Here is a 24,933-nt window from a genome sequence, read left to right as displayed (position 1 = left end):
TGTATATGTCAAACTCATTAATGAAACAATTGTTTATTCTATTTGTTATTGCCATGTTTTCGTTCCCATTTTACCACATACTTCAGATACTCCCAAATGCCTGTCTTTTTAACTCTACCCTCTCTCTCTCTCTCTCCTTCCCTAGCTCCTAAATTTCACTTTCTTTGTCTAGCACGTCTGTTTTTTATTGTTTTGCCCCTCCCCCATTCTTGATTGCTGAAGCCTGAAAGACAAGCTTGTCTAGGCAGAAATGGAACACAGCCAAAACTTTGCAAAATTAGAGAGATTTTTAGCAGATTGAAAGGAGAAAAAATGTTCTTTTCTGTCATGCAGAGATGAAGAAATTTATGCTCACAACCCTTATGGCCATGTGTCAATGTTAAGGAGCCATGGACTGTGATTTTAGTCAGGCCTGTGTGTGTGTGTGTGTGTGTGTATGTGTATGTGTGATGGCAGAATCATTTTTCATGATGTCTCTCAATGAGACAGTAGTTTATTGACTTTCATAATGAGATAGTTTTATCCTTATGTCCTCAGCTTTCAAATAATGATAGTTGTATTACTAAAACAAATGGCTTGGGGTGTTCATGGTGTTCATTCATTTTGTTTTTATTGTTTGGGTGGGGGAATCTTTCTTTTTACCCACCTGTTATTAGTTGAATTGTATCCACCCTAAATGATATGTTGATGTCCTAACCTTCACTTCTTCAGAATATGCCTTTATTTTGAAATGAAGTCATTGGACATGTAATTAGTTAAGTTAAAATGAGGTCACAGTGGATTAGAGAGGGCACTTCATCCAATGGCTGGTCTTTTATACAAAGAGGATCCTCCTCTAGAGATTTGAGTAGGAGCATAGTCCTGCCAACACCTTGATTTTGAACTTCTAGCCTCCAGAGGTATGAGACAATACATCTCTGATGTTTTAAGCCAGTCTGTGGTGCTTTGTTACAGCAGCCCTAGGAAATATTCTACCTTTTAAGAGAAATTAACCTGGAAAGTTATTGACCATACAATGAGGAGATTCCTAGGATGACTACTATGTTAGTGGTTATATTTTAAAGAAGTTTATTCTGCCAGGCACAGTGACACATGCCTGTAATCCCAGAGTGTGCCACTGTGCCTGACATGTTGGGAGGCTGAGGTGGTAGAATTGCTTGAGGCTAGCAATTTGAGACCAGCTTGTTCAGCACAGAGAGAGTCTGTCTCTACAAAAATAAAGAAATAAATACATTATCTGGTTGTAGTGGTGTGCTCCTGTAGTCCCAGCTACTCAGGAGGCTTAGGTGGGAGGATTGCTTGAGCCTAGGGTTTCAAAGCTGCAGTGAGCTATGATTGTACCACAGCCTTCAGTCTGGGTGACACAGTGAGACCCCACCTCAAAATAAGTAAATAAGTAAATAAATAAATAAATAAAGCAATTTATTCTGAGCCAATATAGTTGACTCTGGTCCAGTGAAAACACAAACCCAAGAAGCCTTGAGTAAGTGGTCCCAAGGCAGTTGAATTACAGTGTGGATTTATATACTTCAGGAAGGCAGGAGTTACAGGCAAAGATATAAATCAATACTTGGAAGGTATACATAGGGTCAGCAGACTATCTTGAAGCAGGGGCTTGCAGGTTATAGGTGGATTCATAGATTCTTTTATTTGCAGTTGTTTAAAGGAGTATGGTTCTGTCTAAAGTTTCGAATCTGCAGAAAAGAATGCTTTAAGGTAAGATAAGGATGCTATGTAGCATGATTGATGGTGGGCAAGGGTGACCTAATTCTTGCTTTGCATGGCCTTAGATCTTGTTTCCAATTTGGTACCTTATTGTCACAAAGAGTCTGTTCTGTCTTAGAGTCTCTATTTTAACATTAATGCTGGGAAGTTGCTGCTCCTAAACTCTAAAGTGGAGGGAGTATAGTGAGGTTTGTCCGACCTCCATTCCCACTATGACTGAAAACTCAGTTTTTAAGGTTTTTCTAGGATCCCCTTGGCAAAGAGGGTATCTATTCTGTTGGTTGGCTGGGGGGGTGGGGATTAGGATTTTATATGTAGTTTATAACTAACAGATACACATTCAAGGAAACTGAATATTTTTCAAGAAAATCAAGAAACTTCTAGCCATAATGATGGTGCTATTAATGTTGGTCCTTTATCTATTTGCTCTCCTCCTAAGTATTTTCTACTCTCTTTGGAGATCACTTTCCCCACCATCCCCTATGGTTAGCCCTGAACTTTGAAAGAGTAGCGTTACAATGGATAAGGCCGCCCAGAGGGTATATTAGCCTAGTGCCATGGAGATGGCCTTAATCTCCGGAAACCTTCACATTCTTTGGCCCGGGTCACATCTAAGAGATGAAAAGCTATGGTCTTTGCTCTTGTGTGTGTTTAGTTCCTTTCTTATCTCCCAGAGACTCTGCCAGATTAAATAGCAGATATCTAAAAAGTATTTCAGGCCCTCGCTACCTAAAGGGAAAAAGACATTATTGTTATCTTCTGAGGTAGGACATTAAAAATTGTGATCTCTATCACATAGTTAGCTTTTCCCTTGTTGATATTATCTTTGGATTAGAAGTTGAAAGTCAAGCACCTTTTACTTTGAAAATATATCATTACATCTTCATTTGTATTCCTGGGGATAACAACAGAACAGTGATTTGCACCATGGTTCTGCCCACATTGTCCTTTTTGGTAACTGTCAATAGCTATTAATAGAGTAATTGCTTAATAAAAGAAGATTAATTCAATTAATGGAAATTGAGCAACTTTCTTTAAAAGCAATAAGACACAATTTATTTCATTATTATCATAAAAATAAAAATGTTCATAGTAGAAAATTTGAACAAAACAAACAATGAAGGAAACAAACCACCCACAATTGCTTAACATTTGTGTTTTAATTTCCAGCATTTTTCCATTAAGGTTTAGTAATATGCTTAAACCATAGTTTTAGTTTGGTATCTTGCTTTTTATTTCACTTGTCATTATCAGAATTTTTTTCTCTTATACAAAATACTCTGCAAGCATCATCTTAAGTAACTGCATAATATTTCTTCAATTAGGATATATCATCATTTCTATAAATGTTGTCTGTTTCCGCAACTTCTATTTAATAACTTAAAAGTTTTAAAAATACATTTAAAAAGTTTTCATTTTAAATATACTCACCAACTATCTGATGAATGAATATCTATGGTCAAACTACCCACATTTGTTAATAATATTCTGTATAAGTTCTACCATTTTTTCCTTTTTCTCCAAAACTCAGCATCCACAAAGAACTAGCCTGGAGATGTTATGATAACACCACTCATTTTACTTTCTTCATGCTAAATTCTGTGAAAGATATTGTTACTGGAAAAGGGTCTGATCCAGACTCCAAGAGGGTTTTTGGACCTCACAAAAGAAAGAATTCGGGGCAAGCCCATAGAGTAAAGTGAAAACAACTTTATTAAGAAAGTAAAGGAATAAAAGAATGCCTACTCCATAGCCAGAGCAGTGGCACAGGCTGCTCAACTGAGTATATTTACAGTTATTTCTTGATTATACACTAAACAATGGTTGGATTATTCATGAGTTTTCCAGAACTGAGAGTTCTTCCCCTTTTTAGACCACATAGGGTAACTTCTGGATGTTGTCATGGCATTTGTAAGATGTCATGGTGATGATGGGTGTGTCTTTTAACAGTCTAATGCATTATAATTAGTGTATAATGAACAGTGAGGATGAACAGAGGTAACTTTTATTGCCATCTTGGTCTTGGTGAGTTTTAGCTTCTTTCCCTCATCCTGTTTCAACAGCAGGGTCTTTGTGACTTGTATCTTGTACCAACCTTCTATCTCATCCCTTGACTAAGAATGCCTAACCTCCTGGGAATGCAGCCCTGTAGGTCTCAGCCTTATTTTACTCAGTACCTATTCAAGATGTGGTCGCTCTGGTTCAAATGCTTCTGACAATAACAAAGTCAATCAGAAACAACACTGATATTTCAAGCACGTGTAACAAACAAAGTATACACGGTCGTAACTATAATTCAAAGTCAAAATATCATACAAAATCCATGTATAAAAATGTTACTGTAGTTTAAATAGGAAAAGTATTTCAGGTAGGGACATCCAGAAACTGAACATAAAAAATGAGATTTGAGTTAGAATTTAAGATGAATACATATGTTTAAAGTAGTTGTACATTTGAATGGGATGAATGGAGAGAAGACAGAAGTAAAGGTTAGAACTATCATTATAATGGAAAATAGAAATTTCAGCATGTCTCCTTTAAGCAATTTTGAGTTGCTGAAAAACCTGCTTTCTGTAAGGCACAATTTTTCAAGTTGCTGAAAAATCTTTGCTTTCTGTAAGGCACAATTTCTGATGCTTATGACATACTAAACTCGGGCTGCTGCACCACTTGATCCAATGTTTGTGCATTTCTGCCTCTACAAATTGGTTGTATAGTTAACTAAAATAATTTGCTTTTGTTTCTAAAACAATTTATACTAATGTTTCCTGTTATTGTAAATATATAGCAATTTAAAGCATATAGGCAAAGAAATATACCTGCAAAAAAAAGATTTTTCCCTTCTATAAATGCAAATTTAGTGCATGGAAAACACACAGCATAGATGAACTCCATGCAAATTATGGCATAATTATTGGTTGGAGGAGAGACAATTATAAAAGTGTGGAGGAACAAATTTGTAAATATAGAAGAATTGTACACATAAATTGCTTCAAAAATGTTTCTAAGAACTTACTCTAATATTGCGAAAAGTATGTGATTGATGCAGCTGGTAAATTCATACTTTAAAAAATGGCCTAAGCTTTCTATGAAACAATTGGCAAATGAATGTATATTTATGCATTTTTTTCTTGAATCAAAATTTTTAGAAATTCTGTCATTTAAATCCACCTAATTTTAATTGATCAATCAAAGATGAAAAGTAAAAAACATTTCATAGTTGAGGTTTAATACAGTAAATGTCTGGATGATATAAGGACTTGAATTCCAGACTAAGAAGTTTTAACTTTATTTTGGGATGTTTGCAAGATATTGTATGATTTGAGGCAGAGAAGTAACATAACCAGATGTGTCCTTCTAAAATGACATCAACAAGCTGGCAGTCTTGCTCAAGATGAATTAAAATAGACTAGAAGAGAGAAGAATAGTAAAGATTTTTTTGATCAAATAAGACAAGTAATATAAAAAACTGCATTATTGACACTCAGAATGAGGACAGAAATGGATACTTTTAAGGTAGAACATAGGAATTAGCAATTGCTTAAATGTAGTGCCAAGGAGGTGATAACCAAGATTTTAGGATTAAAATACTGTACAGATGAAAGTGACAATAAGACTAACAGGAAAGAAAGGAGAGAAATACATGAGGAATGAGCAGTAAGGAGGCACAGAAAGTCAAGTTTGACTTTGTGTCTGTCAAATGGAGAGTTTGAGTTACACATCCTATTCTCTCTTGTCAGTCAAGAGGATCTAGTCTCCTATGGACAGTAAATAACTAAACAGAATCTGGAGCTTGGTGGTTGGTATTTATTTGCAGAGAGGTGCTACATGAAGCCATAAGAGGAAAGATGTAATCATATACAGTTACAGCCAAGTGATCCCAACCTCACAGAAGTAAAGGAAGTTGAGAGTTCATGTAGGAGCAATTAGTTAAACACATGTGGGGAGAAAAGGGTCTATAACCTGTAACAACTAAGATGTTAACGGTGACCTTAGATAATTAGTTAGAAATAATCATCAGAGTCTTCGAGGAGCTAAGGAGCTAGTCTGTGGTCACAAACGGGAAGCAGTAAATGTGGAATTCTAAGAAATCTGCCTTGGAAATTATGAATAAAATAAAAATTAGAATTTGAAAAGGTGATTTTATTAATGGCAGAGGTCTTAGGAAAAATAATCCATTGAGGCAGATAAAATTACTATTGAAGAATCCATTTGAATTTTAACTTGAAAAAAACATTCTATTAGTAAATTACAAATAAACAAAATAGGCACTAACTCTAACATTAAGACAAACTTCTTTAGTATTGTGTGAACAAAGGTAGGTGTGCTGAAAAAGTGTTTTTCTAAAATAATGTAGAGAAATTGAACTGGTTATATACATAAATATCTGTATATGTATATTTAGGAGAAAGCATAATATTAAAAAATAGAGGAAAAAGTAACATATACTTCCACCAATATATGGGGTTTGGGAAGCTTGGTAGCCCAGAGAACATTTACAAATTGCCAAACATGCACTTCGCAGTTGGTACGGAGAATATAAATAAATTTAATTTTAAATAACACGTAAGAACGAGAGACCTAATTATAAAAAAGTTTTCTTTTTTAATTCTATTTCATTTTATCTGATTATATCAAGGAGAAAATCCCAGTTTGGTGTTCACATGTCTTTCATTTCCTAACTTCTTTTTATATTAAAAGAGAATGGTCTGCCACCTCAGAGCATTTGTCAGGCAATATCTGTCAAGAGTTTAATTATTTGCTTTAACTGAATTCATTTTTATAGTTACCTTTTATATATAGCAAATTGTATTCATTTTCTAATTATTGTAGTGATATAAACACTCGTTTACGATAAGTTCAAGTTAAACAAGTGTGGTAATCAAATACATACTCACTAAATAATAGTACAGATTGATGCATGAAGATACATCCTCACAGGATGTAAGTTTTTCACAGTAGTAAAAATGGTACCAAAAGATAAGTGCTTGGGAAACAGTGGCCAAAAAAATGTTTTAATCTGGGAATTAGAAAATAAATGACCTGCCAATGGTTAATTTGTTGACTTTTGAGACAATTATAGAATAATTCAGAGCATTAGATTACTTGTTAATAAGGAATACTCATTAGGAGTGTGAGGAGGTCACATGAACTAATTTATGGTAAATGAATTAAACAATCTTAAGTATTTGGTCTCCAAAATGCATTACTTATTGGTCAGCATTCCCACTTGTCATGAAAGTTGTGATTTGTTCAAGAAAAGTGTACTTTAAAATAGAATATTATTTATTGCCTTAACAACTTTATTCAGCACCTACTGTGTAGCAAGCACTGTCATATCTCTTTGAGCAATATATGGATCTCTTTTCACATAGCTTATAGTCTTGTGTGGTTAAAAATGAACAGTCAGTTTAATTCAGGCATTAAAATCTATTCATCATATTACCAAGCTCAATCATTTCCTTTTCACTACTAGACAAGTTTAGAACTGCAGATAGAAATGATTTTTTCTTTTGGAGGTATGACAGATTCTCCACTTCCATTATGAAGGAATTATTCAACTCATCTATAATAACAACCTCATGTCCCAGGGAAATTCAAATTGAAGGCCTGAATGATACTCATTATAGTCTTCCAATTATTTGGTTTCCCAAAAACGTAGCCAAGAAAATATGGGCCTTCCCTTTTAGCTATCATAATAAACAGTGATGTGAATAGTGCAATCTACCAATTAGAGGACCTACATAGAGCACATTTTTGATAGAAAAATTAAAGAGGAAGGGTGAGAGATTCAGGGCCAGCCAATAGTGGAACCTTGGCTTGCTAAGCAATGGTAGTACGTAGGAGGCAGGATAGGTTAGGTAGTGCCATAATAACAAACATCCCCAAATCCCAGTAGGTTAAAGATAAAGGATTATTTCTTGTTCACAATGCATGTCTGTCTTGTTATGAGCCTCTACTCCATGTGGTCTTCACTCTGAAATACTAGCTGATAAAAGCTCCATCGTTCAATAATAGCACTATCTCAACAAAGCAATGTTTATGTTGAATAGAGCACTGAAGACTCAAGCACAGCAATTAAACACTCTGGCCCCACAATAACATAGGAAACTTCTGTTCCATTTCATGGCCTAGAAATAGTCTCAAGGCCACATATAATAGATATGTGGAGGTATATTATTTTTGACTTTATAGGGATAGGGAAAAATATATTTTGGTGAATAATAATATCTACTACACTATGTAATAATACTAATTTCCTCATGTCATCTTATGCCCATTTCAGAGTACCAAAAGCAAAAACAAAGAAAAAAGAAAAGAAAATCAAACTGAGACTTTATTTTAACTATGAATTATAACATAATACTTCCATATTCTTTTGTTTGGCTGTGTCAAATAGATTTCTTCAGCAGATGGGAATTTAAAAGAAGAAGAGGAAGAGGAAAAGAAGTAAGGAGTTTGAATTAGGTCTTAATACTTGAGGATGAACATTCACTATTCAATACTAAAATTAAAAAAAAAATAGTCTTTTTCACAAGAAAAATTATTCAGATGAGCTTTGCTGGCCTGGCAGTATATTTGATTTATAAAGAAACTTGAATATAAATATAAGAATTATTAGCAAAGTGTGGTACATGCCATTAAAATGTATACAGAAAAAATACTGTCTCAGAGAAATTTTAATTGAAATTTTGTATTTACTCGATGCTTTAATTTGAAAGTTCAAAGTGTATTAGATGGAATGCAAAATACTACATTGGATTTACCGTATATAGAAGTTATCTATTGTTGCATGACAAACTATCTCAAAACATAGTGGCTTCAAGTAACAATTAGTTTAATTCTCATAATTCTGTAGGTTGGATTGACTTTTTTGCTGGTGTCGCCTTAACTTTCTCATGGAATTACATTCATCTGGAGGCTCATTTGAGGCTCATGTTCTACAGTGGCGTTGCTCGCATAATAGGTACCTCAGCTGGATTGTCCAGAAAGGCTGTCTCTCCACATATTCCTTCATCACTGGCTTCGTCACCTGGTAGAAGCCACATTTCAAAGAATCAAGCCTCAATGTATCAGCACTTTTCGAACTTCTGCTTGTTTCGTGTTTGTTGATGCCCTATGGGCCAAAGTAAGGCCAGAATCAGTGTTGGAAGGGCTACCTAATAGCTTAAATACTAGGAAGTGTGGTTCTTTTGGAGTTAGTACTATAACAATATGCTGCTGGCCACCTTCTGCGTCCATTGAGTCCTTTCTCTTCAGCATGCAAAACATTTTGACTTTCTGGTGAGACCCCATATATCTGATCCAAACATGTCACCAAGCTTGATGTCTGAAGCCTTATAATTTGCTTTAGGTCCAGATGTGAATGAGGATCCCTATTGCAACCCTTCTTGATCAGGAGACTAGTGAACTACAAAAAGGTTTTACTAGGTACCACCTTAAATCTTACTTTGGTTATTTTATTAGTTTCTCTACTTTCAATTGAATGCATTTTCTCTAAAGTCTTCTCTTTGCTTTTATACCTGCCCCTTACATAGCTCACAAAAGGCAAATCACATTTTCAATGTTATTTGAAATCTCCATATCCATATATACAAATTCATTTGGCATATTTTCTATTATTCAAGTTACTGTATGTAATGGTCTTTTCAATTATTTTATAACCATCCTTTTTTCAGTTTTCAATAGTAGTTTTCGTAGTTAACTTCCCACTTCAACAAAGAATGTCCTTGCTGTGGGTTGAACTGTTCCCTCACATAATATCATGTCTACCACACTCTGCTGGTCTAAAGCAACTCATGAAGCCATACCAGTTTCAACTGTGGATGAACAAAATCTACCTTGATGAGAAAAAATGCAAAATACAGTTGGGTAAATAGACTACCTTGATGAGCGACATTGCAAAATAAAGTGGCTTTTTTTAATCTATATTTTTGTATGATAATTATAATAATGCAAAAATATGTTTGAAAATCACTTGCTTATCATTAAAAAACATACAAATTTAGCTTATTTTTTAATGATACATAATAAAACTTAGTGTTGTTTCAGACAAAAATAGGCATATTTTTATGCCAGAAGCTAAAGTTGGAAAATCTCATTACTAATGAGTTTATTGATCACCACCTGGTTTTATTAAATGAAGGAATTTTTTGGACAATGTGAATTTTTTGAGGGTTGCCTTATGTCTTTAAATGTTAATTATTTTTATTTCATGACTCAACATGGGCTTTTGTCAATAATTTTATAGAGATAATCATCAGAAAATATATCTGGTCTTTCTGGTTGTCACTTCAGATCCTAATGGCCATGTCTGGAGACAGATGGTCTTGCTTACTCCCCAGATAGACCTTTGTTAATTTTTATTACTCTGGAGTAATTCTGGGTGGGGCTATATAATAGTTGTTTTCCCTGTGTCCTTGAGAATCATCTGCAAATTCCCTGATGTTTCAAACATTCTGGCTGAAAACATATATACAGTAGCCTCTCACTCTCAAACCGATAACTGGTATCCATAGAAATATTATCTTCTCATATCCCTGATGGGGTCGGGTATCCCAGCCCTGGGATTCTGACTCTCTAGCCTCTGTAATTCTTTGACTATTATTTTAAGTCATCATATATCTATTTCCATCTCTCCTTCAAAAACCTTAGGGGAAAAGCCCACTCTGGCTCCTAAAGAATGGACTTGATACAAATGTATAGATGTCTTCCAACTTTTGCTTCCCATATTCTTGAAAATTGTCAGGCTGAGTGAAAGAAATAATAAATAGAGGAAACATTTTTTTAATTTTAACATAGAAATGACATTTTTACTCATAAATAATCACTTCTAAAATAGAACAATTAGCATTCATGTTAATGACTGTCTATGTTTATAGATAGAAAATTAAGTTTTTAAAAAGCATTTTAAAAGAAGCAGTGTAGAATCTGAGAGCAGAAGAGTTTGCTATATAGGAATTTTTACTTCTAGGCCTGTATGCCTGGCTTTGGCTAAGTTTATAGTGAATTACCCAGTGCTGTAGAACGAAGAAAAGACAGTTCCCTAGCCCACTGGCACTGCTGAATGGAACATTCATAAAAGAATTCTTGGACTTAAAGACTCTGGCTTATATTTTTTACTGAAAAGTACTTGGGATATGATAGAAGTTTGGATTGGTGGCAGAAGATGGGGTTTTAATCATGGCGTTCCACTTACGAGACATGTGGATATCAAATTCTAGTATGCCTGATGCCTCAGTTTCTTCATTTCTAAATTGATGCTAATAATACCTAACTTCTCGATCTGGTATGGGTAGAAAGTAAAATAGCATGTGTTCAAGCACTCTCTGAATGTAAAGAATTGTAACTTACCATTTTTGATAAGATGTTTCTCATCATCATAATTATCTTGAATTCTTGTAAAGATAAAATTGTATTCACCAAAAGAAACCAGCGGGTTGTTTCTATGTGAAACTGTGCAGAAACCAGTGATAGGCATTTAGGCTTCAAAAATCAATTGCCTAAGTATAGGAGAGAAAAGACATGCTGTGGCAATAGTTCACTGAAACAATGTTATGGGGCGTTAAGTTGATCTCAAACTTGATATGAGTACACAGTGTGAAGTGACTGCAAAACTCTGGCATGATTAGCAGGAAAAGAGTTTACACGCTGTAGGAAGTTGTTGTCTTATTCTTCTCTGCATTGATTAAACCACGCACCCAGAATATTGAGTGCAATTATAGGCACAATATTTTAAAGAATTAGAGGAAATCTGGAGTGATTCCAGAGTGACATTTGTGAAAGGCTTAGAAATCATACCACCTGAGAAAAAATTGAGTGAACTCAGAGAAGCTGGGAAAGAATGAATTAATTTATCCTGTGTTCTTCTGAGGACAAAGCTAGAACCAGTGGTAGAATTTATTAAAAAAAGAAAAAAAAAAAACATAGCTCAGAATAGAGAAAGCATTTATAAAATCCAGAGTTGCTTGAAATCAAGATATGATGACTCACCGACCAGGGAATTTACCCTCCTTGGAGGTGCTTCAAGAGAGGCTGCCTGACCTCCCTCACCAAACTTGCATAGGATGGGAATTTCCAATTGTGTTGGAGGTTTTATTGGATGATCTCAAGTTCTTCCAACAATTCAACATACATACTCAAGACTGCTATGAAATATTTAGTATAGTGCTCACTTAGGCTGAATACATACTAAAGTTGGAACAATACGGAGAAGACTAGCATGACCACCATACAAGGATGACACACAAATTTTTTAAGTGTCAGTATATATGTATATAAAATAAATACAATAAAATTATAAAATAAATTGTTTAGTATAGCAAAAGCATCATTTTCTGAAACCCATGAAATCCTGATTTCATGAGATGTTTCATTAAAAATACAGTCTACCTATAAGATACTTTGGGGGTACTCTACGTGCTATAGTTCATCTAGAGTATGATGATACACATTGTTAGATTGGAAAGTCTGAATTCTAACAATAAAGACACCTGAAAAATATGTTTGGCCCAATTTTTTCTTAACTTATTTGATCATGCCATATTTATATATATTTCTATCTATTTATTTTTACATATAATCTCTATTTCTAACCTGTATGATGATTGGCACAAGAAATCATCTGGGCATATTAAAAGTTATGATTTTAAAAATAAGTGATCCAGATCTCTTCTAATTTATAATATATATATTATCAGTTGAAAATGTCAAAGCTTTATTTTCAAATATGAGGCAGTTTTCAGAAGGCAACACAATTTGATCTAGCTTCCTAGCATGGCAGAGGAGTTATGATAAAACTGAGCACCTAACATAACAAGCCTTCCAACATCATTCCAGCTATTAGTAATGAGTATCAAAAAACTTGAGGGTAGACTTGTTTCCCGACAGAACTATCTGAATCTGGTGGGTTCAATAAATATGTTTTACCCTATTGTATTTTGAAGAGTTAAACTGTTACTTGACCAAGGTCTGAAATCCTAGATGTGTCTACAGAGTTCAGCAGTATTTTCCTGATATCTCAGCTAGCTATTTCTCTTCAACGTATATCCATTTGGTTCAAGGTTTTTTAATATATATATTTGCTTTTGCATCTCTCCAGCTTCCCAGCAGTGTTTCCTAGGAGCAATGAGATGTTTATTATATGTACCACAAATTTGACTTTATTCTACATTTTTTTTATTTATCCCAGCTTATGATCATGTCATTCCCCTACCATTTGTGTGGATTTTTCTAGGTGAGATTTTTTTTTTGTACTGCTAATGATGACAACACCTCTACATTTAGTCCTCAGGCAGACTCTCCTGGAATCGGTTGTTTAGAACTGGAAATTATTGATCTGCCTAGGCTTGATCTGTGCTTCCTTTATCCAAGCTGACAATATTTGCTCTATGATTCAGCTAACATCTCCTTTTCTCAGGGTCATCCCTTTTATTTTATCCTCTAGCATGTGGACAGTCCTCCTATGGCAATGTGTTCTAACCCCCTCCTGTGATCTGATCCTGACAGGGCCAGAGAAAATGTTCAGGTTAATGAAGAGCCTCATTATAAACACACATCCACTTGCTATTATGTTGACTCACATTAAATTCTCCACATGATTATATTCTGGGTTGAATTATCTAACATTTAATGATGTACTAGGCATTGAATAGTATAGTAAATACTGCTGCCTAGTACATCTAGGAAGGGGAAGGCGTTGGAAATAATTTAAAAGAAGTATTACAAGGGAAAAGTACACAAAAATGTATTGTAAATTTATCATAATGCCTGAGTAAAGTAGCTATTTTCAGAACTCAGAATTGGAATATTAATGTCAAGTATGTATTGCTTATCCAGCCTACCCCAAATCAGTGTGAGAGAGTTTCACAATATATAAACGTTATAGCTTTGCTGAACTATAAATACAATAAGATCAAAGACTGACTTTTTAAACGACCGATATATCCTATAATATCATGGTTTTTGTAAGAAATAGATGGTACTCCAAAAAGGGATAATTGAAAAAAGTTTGAATAAAAAGGATCTTTATGAGGAAATCATGGTTAAAAGAAACCAACAGAGGATGGCAAAGCACCTTTAGGTTGGTTTATTAGTCTGTTTTTACACTACTATAAAGAATTACCTGAGACTGGGTAATTTATAAAGAAAAAAGCTTTAATTGATTCATAGTTCCACAGGCTTAACAGGAAGAGTGACTGGGAGGCCTCAGGAAACTTACAATCATCACAGAGGGCAAAGGGGAAGCAAGCACATCTTACCATGGCAGAGTAGGAGAAAGAGAGAGCAAAGGGGGAAGTGCCACACACACTTACACCATCAGATTTCATGATAACTCACTCACTGTCAATAGGGCAGCATGGGGGAAATCTGCCCCCATGATCCAATCACCTTCCACCAGGTCCCTCCTCCAACATTGGTAATTACAATTCAACATGAGATTTGGGTAGGGACACAGAACCATATCACTTAGCAAGAGAAGGAAGACTTTATTATCCTTAGATCTGAAAGGGGAAAGGCAATGAGTGGCTACAAGAACTCATTGAGAGCTGTAGCTTCAGAAAAGACTAGGTAGCCTGTTAGAAGCTGCCTTCATGAAGTAATATAGCCACTGTCAAACAGTAGCCCAACAGTGAGGAGCACAAGAAATAAGCACCTAGCTCACTTTCTCCCCAACCTCCAATCCTCCATTAGTGCCTCCACTGGCCAAGTTCAACTAGAATATAGGGAGCAATGAAATCCATATAAATCCGTATATAATGATCTGCCATCTGAAGCATAGAATGGGATGGAGAATGGTAGGGAGTGAATGTGAAAGAACAAACAAAAAAGTACCCTGCACAATGACAAATACTGAATACTATGCCTGAAACTCAATAGATATTTGTTGGATGGACAGATGGTTTTTTGGCAGGTTGGATGAATGAAAAGAAAATTTGAATTTACTTATTTCATTTATAGTAAAAATTTGTGAGTTTTTTTCTGGCTGCTCAGCCTCTGGACTCCTTTGCTTGAGGAATTTGTCATTTTCTGAGTTTTAGTATATGGTAGGCCTCTTCCTTCAATTGTGAAAAATTTTAAGGCCAGATATCTGCTAGAAGTTGTCTATTATAAGGTAGCTAGGCAGATATGGTGATTTGGACTGAGACCAAATCAGAAGGGAAAATTTTAGCATTGATTCTAGTTTTGACAACAGTTTTTTCTCCTTTAAAACTCCCAGAAAGAATGCTACTACTCTCTTTTTGAAGGTAAAAGTTTCTGTGTAATCCTACACTAGTCATTTTTTTAACAGCAAAAACTGAAAGTTCAGCGTTGCAAAATTCAAACTAATGTCCTCAGCTCATCTATACATAAATCATTATTTATTTCAATAGTTTGGATCTGTAAAGCATAAATGTATCTAACCTAAGTGAAACCAGGTCAACTTTTCAAGAGAGAGCAAACATGAAAGCCATCAGAGGAAACACATATTTCATAATCCTGAAAGTCATGAGACTGCCTGGTAGCAAACATAATGTTTTAGTTCATTACTCTTCTAACTTTCATTGGCAAGGTCCCTTAACCTTGAACTTATAATTCTAGATAGTGGCCGAATCTCTTCAAACTTTGGAAAGAGCCATTAGTGGCATGACGTTTGAGGGATTCTCCAACAGGTTATAAAACAGAACGGCAAAATTATTCTGCCACCTAAGTGGTATAGGCAAATTGACTTACCTAATGGGATTACCTTTGCATTAACTTAAATTATTCCAATGTCTTGCTCAAGTACAGCAAGCTCTCCTTTCTTTGTGTTTTCTTCCAGAAATAATTTAATCTACCACAGAGTGACTTCTCCACTCACTAGCTGTGTGACCTTAGGGAAGTTACTCAATCTCTTTGCATCCCCTTTTTTCTCTCTGAAAAACTGAGATGATTGCAGTAGCTATCTCACATACTGGAAAATGAAAATTAAAATAATTTAAAATATGCTATGTACTTAAAACAGTGCCTGAACATATAAAGATTGTTTGGAAAATGTTAGCTGAAGAGATATATGAACATCGTCAGCAAACGGCAATGAAAAAGTACAGTGAAACAATACAGAAAATCAAGAGGGAAGGCAAAGAAAGCCATGGATGATAATGAATTGTTAAAGCATGGTACCCTTTACACTTCTCTTGAGTTAATCACCTATAGTATTGTTTACAAAAATTTGCAATGTCTTTTAAATTTAACAAATAAAAAGAAATAAGCAGAGAAAAAAAACACAGGAGGAGCACAACTATTTTTTGAAAAAAAAGATAAGAAAAGGATTTATTTTGGAAGCCTTCATAAATAGGACACTCTATGATGTAATGAAAAATGCCCTTGATGGTGATCCTTATAATGAGTGATAAGTTCCACAGGGCTATTTATTGTCTAACAACACTCAAACTAAGTCAATGGCATCACAATGAAAGTTGCTTTACTAAAAAGACAACCTCTTGCCATAACAAAAGGAAGAGGTTCTGCATGTGGAAGACATAGAAGAATTGGAGGTGGGGAGACTGATTTGTCTTTTCAGAGAAGAGAGAGAAGCTACTCAATGACTGGTGGAAATGGAATTTACCAATTGAGAAACGAATGAATTGACTATCATAATGGGAAATTTAGGGTTGATAGAGATACATTAAATGTGACTAGTGGAGAAAGGAATGGACAGTGACCAAACCTAAGTAAAAGATAATTTTGTTCTAAGCTTTTGGCTTGTGTAAGAAAAGAGCAAGACAGAAATTCTGCTTTGCTGTCTTTGATTCTAGCTCCCACCTTCCTGCTTTCAACTTCAGGCTGAGGGGCTTTTTAATACTTAGAGTTCAATCTGCAGTATGTTGGATGTCTGACAACTTTTGGGGGCTGTGAAAGCTGTCAAAATAAATTGTCCTCATAATGTAAGAGGGAAGCCAAGCTCCACATCTTTCTGGATGCAGCGAATGTGCATAATCAGCTAGAAAAACAGCATTGTGCTTCAGCAGCCTACTGGATATATTGGTCAAGGGTGAATTTCCAAGGACATCCCTTTGGAATTTCTATACAATTCTTTAGGTTTTGAGAATAAGTCAGTTTCATTTTCCTGGGGCAATGCATTTGTAATGTATACATTGACATATGATAAAGGAATGACCATTGAAGGGGTAGTAATTTTTAGAATTATTACCTAAACTTTCGTCCTTATCTTAGGTCAGTCACCTTTAACATTTAAATGCTCACCTTTACCACAGAAGAGTTTAGCTGTTATCAATATCTTTCACTATTTAAATAGGTTTTATGGTGCATGGAATATTTAAATCTCCATTTTAGTTTTAAATTCTTGCACTCTGCTCATAAGTGTAAAATAAGCTAATGCGAATTTTGCTTGAAATACTAATTAATAATGAAATTTCTTCTCATTTTTGAAATGGTCCTATTGCACCATTTTGTTCATTTTTTCAATTATAATATTGGAGGGTAGGGGCAAAAGACCAGGTTTATGCTTTTTACTGATTTAATAATGTCACAACACGATATCCTACAACCTGAGAATGACTTAGACTTTTTATTCTATCAAATATTTTCCTTAGAAAATGCAATATCTCATTAAATGAAGTTTAAAAATAATGATGACATCAGTGCTTAATTCCACCACTCTTAGAAAACAATGCTCTTTTCCACATGCACTTTTTACATACATACATAAATAAAATTGCATAGTTGCTATCATAGTTTACAGAATGACATTTGTATTAAGCTATTTTCACTTAATATTATATCATAAAATTAGTTAGCCATTATCACTGATATTTTAAAGCTTGTCTAGTATTTTGTTATGTTGATACTTAATATTTTGTTATGTTTTTTAAAATTTGTATCAGTAAACCACTCTAAAAGTGGATTTGGCAAGTGGCTACAAACAAAGCAATTTATTTAGTTCTCAGTGCTGTGGTCAGCAATTTGAGCTGAGCTCAGCTGGGTAGTTCTGTTCTCAGCAGGGCTCTTTCACATGTCAGCAGTCAACTGCAGGTAGGGTAGATGACTTTGCTTTGGGGAGTTGGCTTGTTTTCAGCTAAAGTAACGGGAGTCCCTGGGCCGCAAGTTTTTCATTCTCCAGCAGGCTAACACTGGGCTGCCAGTGTTCCAGTGTTCCTAGTACAAACTGTTAGGCATTCTACTGGCCAAAGCAAAGCCTGATGCCGGTCCAGGTTCAAGAAGTGTGGAAGTACATTTCATTTCTTGATGTGAGAGCTGCAGTCACATTACAAAGGGCATGGCCTATGGTGAGGTGGTGAGGGTGTGTGGGATAAAAATTTATGGACACTTTACAATATTAAATATTTCTATTGCAATTAACATTGCAGTGAACTTTATTGTACTTATAGCTTTTGTTAATTTCTGCTGAATAATGTCAATAACTTAATCAAAATTATCAGGATAAATTCCTGGGGGTAGAGTTAGTAAATGATACATTAAAATATCATCAGGATAACATCAAATTAATGGAGGGTTTTAAGAGTCATTTTCATTGGTTTTAGCAACTCACTTTGTCTAACATCTCAGTCCTTCCACTCCCTTCCCATTTTACTCTTTCTCCAAAATGACTGTAGTAAATACTATTGTTTTGGAAACTTAGTAAATGCTCAATAATATTGGTTATTATTATTACTGTTACTGTATTTTGCTCTTTCCACCAGCCTTCCTGCAACAATACTACCTTCAATTGCTCTTTCTCTGTTCTAGGATCAGCCAATCATCACAGATCATTCATTTAAAATAGACTAATACATTGTTGTTTGATTAAATATAGATATAAACTTCAGCTGTTTACTATGTAATTGGGCTTTGTTAAATGCTATATATATATTAACTAAATTCTCCTGCAACCTATGAGCTAGGTATTTTATGATTCAATTTTATAGCTGAAAAACCTGAGACTTCATAGCTTATCCAAAGTCACACAGGATGCATATGGTGGAGCTGGGACTTGGATTATGTTTCTTTGAAACCAAAGCTTATAGTCTTAAATGCTCTGTGCTGGTTTTTACTCTTGATGATACATATTCATATACATATCCATTTATATTTAACACAGTGACTAGAAGCAGAGTAGATGCTAAATAAATGGTAGTTTAAAGACATGAAAAGTAATACAGGTTAATTAATACTGTCACATATTTGAACATTGCTGGGCTAGCTCTCATGGTGGAAAGGGGAAGGCTAGAAGAGTCACAGAGGAGCTGGACTCACCTTTGGAACAGGATAATTATAAAAGGGGTCAGACCAAACTTCTAAGAACCAAAAACCTTGCTAGCTAGGAGGCAGGCAAATAGCATCAGTAATGCCTTGGATAAAATGAAACAAGTCTACAATAATGAGATTGTGATTCAGGAACATAGCTCTGGTTACCAGTGGGGGGAGACTGACAAGGACAATGTTAGTGCACAATCCTGGGAGATCCTGATTACCTTTAGAGAACTTAGAAATGAGAGTCAAAGTGGATCTCAGCTATTGGGCCTAAAACATTGAGGTATAAGATCCGTGTTTCATGAATTAGAGGCAGAATATTAATATAAATTTTATTGAAATCTGAAACTCACAAGTGTTTAAACTGGGTACACTATTATTTTTTCCCATCGCAAATAAACACAATTAAAATCTTAGGTTTTTAAGGCTTATTTATATTGCCTTCCTTCTTCAATGTGTGTTTTAGCAGAAAAGAATAAATAGCAAAAAAAATTTTTGACAGTATTTTTGTTTTGGTTGACTCTATTTTACTGCTAAATAAGGAGCAAAATCACTAGAATGTCTATGTGCTGAAAAAAAAAAAGATGGGGGGATAGAGGGCACAGTGATCTAGTCAGTGAAATTAATTAAGAGTTGACTGTAGTAATAGCTACTTAGCAAGTCATTTGTTCTTTTCTTAAAATTCAAATTTTATGACTAAACCTCAAGAATTTGTTAATTAACATATCAAAAGAAGGTCCTGCTTTTCCTTTAGCTCTGAAAGTTTTAGTAATGTGGTTACAGTTTGTTCTTTAAGTCTTTCTGAAAAAGTTACTTAGCTTTAGAGAAATATGATTTAAAACATTTTTAATGTTTATAACTTTTTATTATAAAAATTTCCAAGCATATATCAGAGAGAAAATACTATAATAAACTCCTATAAACATGTAACCTGCCTTCAACAGTTATGAAAAAATGGCCAGTCCTGTTTTATCCCGGCTCTCATCTACTCCTCCTCCACTGTGTTATTCTTAAAGCAAATTCCAGGCATAATTTCATCCACAAATACTTCTCTAAAATTACTTTTGAACTTTTGAAAAACTTATTTACTGAGCTATTACAACTTTTTATATCATTTCTGATTCAGTGGCATTATAGATTACCTTGAATCATTTACTACTTTCTTTGATTTTCAGTTATGTAGCTGAACTAAGTTTTAAATGTATGAGCTTGTTCAATACTCCTTAGTCATGTGCTATAGTAATGTATTATATCCTTGTCATAAACTATGCAAAAACATTCTTATTGAATCAACTTCAGTGAATTAATATTGTTTGATTGTACTTATTTTTAAAATTTAGAGATGTGTAAAAAAGGGAGATTATGAGGATGAAATGTTTACTGATTTTTTGGGGGAAAGTGCTATTAAATTTTACTTAAATTGCTATTTGTTTCTAAAAATTTTTAACCCAAATGATAATGTCTTTTGAGATTGAGCAGGTATACACTTGAACCAACTGAAGTCTTTAGGACATCCTTTGAAACAAATCTTAGATTAGTTATATATCAAGTAAGGTAGCTATATACTAATAGGCTGGCATATACATAAGAGGGAAGGTTTTGTTCTCTTTCCAGGGAATTCTTGTTTGCTTCATAGCATCAGCTGTCTGGAATTCTAGAATTTACTTGTTTTTGTTGTTGTTGTAGTAAATAAATAATAAATAACAGATTTTTAAAAAAAGATTTAAAGCCATTGAAAATTTTCTTGGAAATAGTTGATTTTATAGTATTCCAGTGCTGTCACAATGTAATACTGAAAACTGAAAATTTTCATTTCGTTCATTACAATTTTTTGATCCTCAAATATAAGGTCCTATATTGATAAATAATTGTTATATTTTCGAGAGTTCAGAAAAGACATATATACATTAGCAGTTTGTGAAGCTATTTTTATACTGATAAACTTTAATAACTGTTTGATTGCCTTAATAGAAAATGGGCTCTTTTAAACACTGATTATATTTAGATTCATCTAATGTTTAAATATTGTGTTCTCATGGTGCTTCTAATATTTATGTATTTTGGAGATATTGCATGTACCTTCTATTCTGTTAAAGAGATTGTTTTCTGCCACTTTATGTGTTTCCAACAGATAATCATGAAAGGATGTATGCAGAAATGTTAAAAAAAAAAACTCATGAAACAATAAGGTATAAATCGTAGTGCAATGGTCAGAATCCAGCATGGGACAGATGATTAAAGGGAGAGTAGTCTCAAGAAAACTTGGTGCTGATTTCAGTGGGCCAAAGGCTTGGGGAAGAGGCTCAGATTGCTTGGTAGAGAAGAAGCGTACAGCCAAGGTATCCCAGTCTGCTGGACAAGATTTTATTATATCTTCTTCACCCTCTAGCAACTAATCATTTCATCTTTAAACCTCCAACACATTTTAAAACAGGCAGAAAATTTTATTTTTTGTGAATTGCTGAGTGACTTTCAGAAATTTGGTCTCTGCCTGTGGTATAGTTTAGACAAAGCCATTATCCCTCCAAACTGTGTGGTAATGACAGAACACATGCTGCTTAATGTAAACTCACAGCCCGGTGCTGGGCAGACATGATTAAGCTGTCATCTTCCCCAACAGCATCAGCAGAAGAAAAATAAAGAAGTAAAATCATCTTATTCGTATTTATTAGGGGGCTTTGCAGTGGGTCTGTGCCCTCATGCAATTGACATTTTTGCTCATGTTTATGGCTGATGAGCAGTGGATCAATTTAAATTAATCCTTTGCTAGCCTAGAAAAAAAAATACTGACTTATAAAGTGGCATCATCTCCATGTCTCCTTCCTCTCTCTGTCTTAGCAAATATGTACATTCATTTATTCTGAAAGTTTAGCATGGTTAGATATTGTTTGCAAAATTTAAAATATCATAATATGTCTCAACCTATACACAAATAAAGACTTCAGAAAATGTACTTGTTTAGTTTTTAATTCTGTGTTTGTATCCTTTAACCCAATATACACTAATTCCTGCATGCACAGTCATACACACAAATTAATAAATGTACGCGTGCACACACACACACCTACTCATATATGTTTTTTGTTGTTTTCATCATTTGTTTTTCTACCACATTAGTGAAAATCAGAGCATTCAATGAGGAAAATCATGATCTTGGGTATAATGAATGTGCTCTGACTCTCTTTTTACTCAGATTTGAAAAATAAATCTGTACCTATGCATTAATTCTTAGGTATAATCCTTGAATAAAATGCTTTTCCAACATGTACATGTGAAGGTGTGCAAAAGTCAGAAAGGAGAGTACATGATTGAAATTATAAAATGACAGTGGGGTACCTATCAGTTCCAAGAAAAACAGAAGTGCATTTGTTTATAAAATTTTAAAGGAACAAGAAGAGGGCTTATTCTATGCCCATTGCCTTGATTCAAAGCCACTACTTCAACTCCCCTGATTCAATTTGGAATATAGTAAGATTGACAGAGAAAGAGATTAAAGATCTGTAACCTTCCTGCAAACAACCCCATGCTGCCTTGCCAACCTAATAGACAGCATCTAAGACAGGGGAAGAACACAGTCTCCTAGTTCATTGAATTCTGAGCTTTCCTATCTTGGGCTGTCAAGGAGATGCCAATTTCTGCCGAAGTGTCTGCTCTCCAGGAGATGCTGAGATTAGAAACTGGCCAGAAAGGTTTTACTTGTTTTTGTCATTGAGCAATCAGTGTCAGGATGTGAGGAACTTACCTCATTGGATGTAGAGGTGACATCTTGATACGTTAGCTTGCTGAAGAGTTGGCAGGACCATGACAGCTTCTGGCTGTTGGCATCCTGGATTCATTTACTTCCCAAACTGTTAATGTAGCAAATTAACCTTGTCTGATGAACTTCTGCTACATTTTCAAGGGTCATTGGATATAGACAGAGATAATAAGCAAAGTATTTCTAATACTTTTTACATCCTCTCTCACTCGTCATCTCTTAACTTGCTTGTTGCCTAACCTCTTCTGCTAGATCTTTCTATGAAAAAAATATATATTTTCTCTAATCTCTGATAGAAAATACTGAATCTGGGTATATTTCTATTACCTATGATAGTCAGAACTTTTTTCTATAAGGTTAATCATGATGGACAATCTCCATGAGGATATTGATGAGCTAGTTGGTACCACCACCAGATATGTAAAATCTAGACAGGGAAAGGTTACTTTTACTTGTGCTTCTAAATTAAGGTTTTTGTCAGTGTCACAGGTGCTCTGTGGCCACTGCAAATTCCTACGTTCCAACCACAGCAGAGCAACCTGTCTGTAATTTCATGTTTCAAAGTGCTAAGGAGAAAAATAGAGACCCTGGACTTTCATGTCTTTGCCTCCATTTTAACTACTGAGATGAAGGCATGCATTTGTATCACCACCTTTTTTCCTCGTCTTTGCCAAATACTGAAAAACAAATTGTATTTTCATAGAATAAATTAAAATCTGGAGGAGATTTAATAGTTTAATATACTTTATCTACAGGAAGTGGAAGTACAGAGCGGTGGTTATGAATTCAAAGCTATGTTCACAGAAAATAAGATTGATTCTGTCCCTGGGCCAGGAACACTGCTGCCTGTGTCTGCCTTTTGTATGTCACTGGGCTCTCACAACAACTTTATGAGACAGGTAATGATGAGCTTCATTACTTACAGCTGCAAAGAGGCAGCATCAAGAAGTTGTAAAGAGTATGTAAGGGCTTTGGAAACAGCTTCCCTTTTCAAATTGTGACAATGTCTCTTACTCATTGTGCAACTTTGGATAAGGCATAAATTCTCAACCCTTTAATTTCTTCATTTATAGAATGCCGATAATAATAATGCCTTTCTCATCTATTAGTGGCTTACATGAGTTAAAACATCAATCTATGAGTATAATGCCCAGCACAGTGCTTCTCCAAAGTAGTCTCCAGCCCTTCAGCATCTGCATCTCTGAGAACATCCTAGAAATGCAAATTCTTGGGTTACAACTCAGACATATTGAATCAGAAATTCTGGGGGTGAACTTCATTAATATATGTGTTAACAAGATCTCCAGGTTACTCGGATGCTTGCTTACAGCTTAGAACCACTGGAATAGAACAAATAAATACTTTAAAAATGCTGAATTTGAAAAAAGTGCTCCTTAAAAAAACACCCAGTTGTGACTTTGTGTATTCAGTGTTGAACCCTTCCCAATATTTGTATTAATATCACGTGACTGAAGAGTCAAGAAGAGATAAAATATTGACTTTCAACCCTATGAAAATATATCTTTGAAATTGGTTAATAAAACTTGCAAAACATAAAAATAAAAGGTTTTCAGCACAATATTATTCATGTGGAAGACAAGGTACTCACCACCACATGTGGAATAATTTAATTGCTTCATGTATGCCTGCGATGGTAAACACTACTTAACATTTAGCTTGACATCTAGGAGTACAGTTTAGAAGTCATTTCTAATATTTATTATCTCAGTGATGTTGAATAAGTTATTTACATTCTCTTTGTCTTAGTTTACTCATTTTTAAGATGGGAACAAAAAGAATATATAAATCTATAGTGAGAATTAAAAATGTGATTAATGTAAAGTGAAAATGGCTGGTTTTAAGTAAATATTAGCTATTATTAAGCTTGCACTTTGCATTCTGTATTAAGTCATTAAATCATCTCAATAGCCACATGTAGTAAATAATATTATGTCTTTATATCATTGATGGGAATTCTGAGGATCATAGAGATTAAAGAATAAGCCGTAAGTCACCCAGTTGTGTACTAGAGCCAGGATTGAAGCCAGAAAGTCTAATTCCAAATCTATCCACTTAAATATAGATAAGCAGAGTAGTTGTAGATATTTCTGACTTCCCATGGAGCAATAAAATAGTGGGTTGAGGAAAAACCTCAGGAAGATAAACTGTGAGGTATTAACCAGGAATTTCCCCATAAAGAGGTTGGTGTTGCATTTTGT

General features: G+C 34.6%; 1 protein-coding gene and 1 non-coding gene across 3 annotated transcripts in view; both read left to right on the top strand.

Moving 5' to 3' along the window:
* Window positions 1–24,933, top strand: part of LRRC4C (leucine rich repeat containing 4C) — a 1,357,112-nt gene that overhangs the window by 322,509 nt on the left and 1,009,670 nt on the right. The window lies entirely within an intron of this gene.
* On the top strand, window positions 11,895–12,000 carry LOC112441239 (U6 spliceosomal RNA). The gene has a single exon (XR_003029182.1). It is a non-coding gene; the product is annotated as a U6 spliceosomal RNA (small nuclear RNA).

The sequence above is a fragment of the Pan paniscus genome, chromosome 9, assembly GCF_029289425.2.
Source record: "Pan paniscus chromosome 9, NHGRI_mPanPan1-v2.0_pri, whole genome shotgun sequence".
Lineage (NCBI taxonomy): Eukaryota > Metazoa > Chordata > Mammalia > Primates > Hominidae > Pan > Pan paniscus.
The sequence above is the reverse complement of the archived record's forward strand: the minus strand, read 5'-3'. Positions and strand labels throughout refer to the sequence as shown.